This window comes from Pseudophryne corroboree, chromosome 11, assembly GCF_028390025.1.
Source record: "Pseudophryne corroboree isolate aPseCor3 chromosome 11, aPseCor3.hap2, whole genome shotgun sequence".
In the NCBI taxonomy this organism is placed as follows: domain Eukaryota; kingdom Metazoa; phylum Chordata; class Amphibia; order Anura; family Myobatrachidae; genus Pseudophryne; species Pseudophryne corroboree.
In genome coordinates this window covers 97,579,501-97,580,392 of record NC_086454.1, presented here as the reverse complement: position 1 = coordinate 97,580,392, position 892 = coordinate 97,579,501, and positions in this window count along the sequence as shown.

Below are 892 nucleotides of genomic sequence, written 5' to 3'. Positions count from 1 at the left end.
ATCCCGGCGCCTGACGTCACCAGCTGCCGCGGAGGGTCAGGCGCCACCCATCTTGGTACTCCCACCAAGCCTAGGCGCCGTTATCACACCTTGGGGAAGTATGTTGTGCTTCGGCGCTTTTAGGCCTGACACGGTTCCCCGTATCAGCGCAGCTCATGCCGTGGTCTAACTAGGCGCCCACCGCGCCTGTGCTTTAATCCTGGGTGTAGCAAGATGGCGGATTTCTGGTATTACGGCTGGATGTGGAACATGGTCGGTCATATGCTATGACGTCGATAAGCCTATGCAAATAGAACATCATTCTTTATGGATGGAAAAGTTGCTCTCTAAACATAGCACCTGTGTCATTGTGAATGTCACAATCCCTTAATCAGCCACCAGGAGGAGCTCTTCCACTCACTAGTCAATGGGCTGCTTAGGTTTCTAGGAATCAGAACTGTGAGCCTCCAATGTGGGTCTCTTTTGGGAAGTAGGAAGGAACTACCATCATTACTGCTGCAACTCCTTTTCATAAAGCTGCCAACATTTCAAATAACCAAAAGGGACACTAAGGGGGGAATTTAGTTGCCGATGAAGGGTGTCAATTGCATTAAACGTCGGCAACGGGTTTGCACCTGTTTGCCCAAGAGTGCTTGTTACCCTATGGGGTAGCGAATACTTTTGAGTGAAATCCTACTGCAGCATCTGTTGTGCCAATGTGGCCACCGGTCGAGATACTTGCTGCCAATTGAATTCCCCCCTTAGTATGTATAGGTATATTTATTTGTTCAGAGACTCATGCTTGTTACTATACACATCTAAAAGTCAAGAAAAAGTAACTACTGACACTATCACACTGTTGTCCCCTATACCAGAGGTTCTCAAACTGTGTGCCGTGGCACCATGGGGTGCC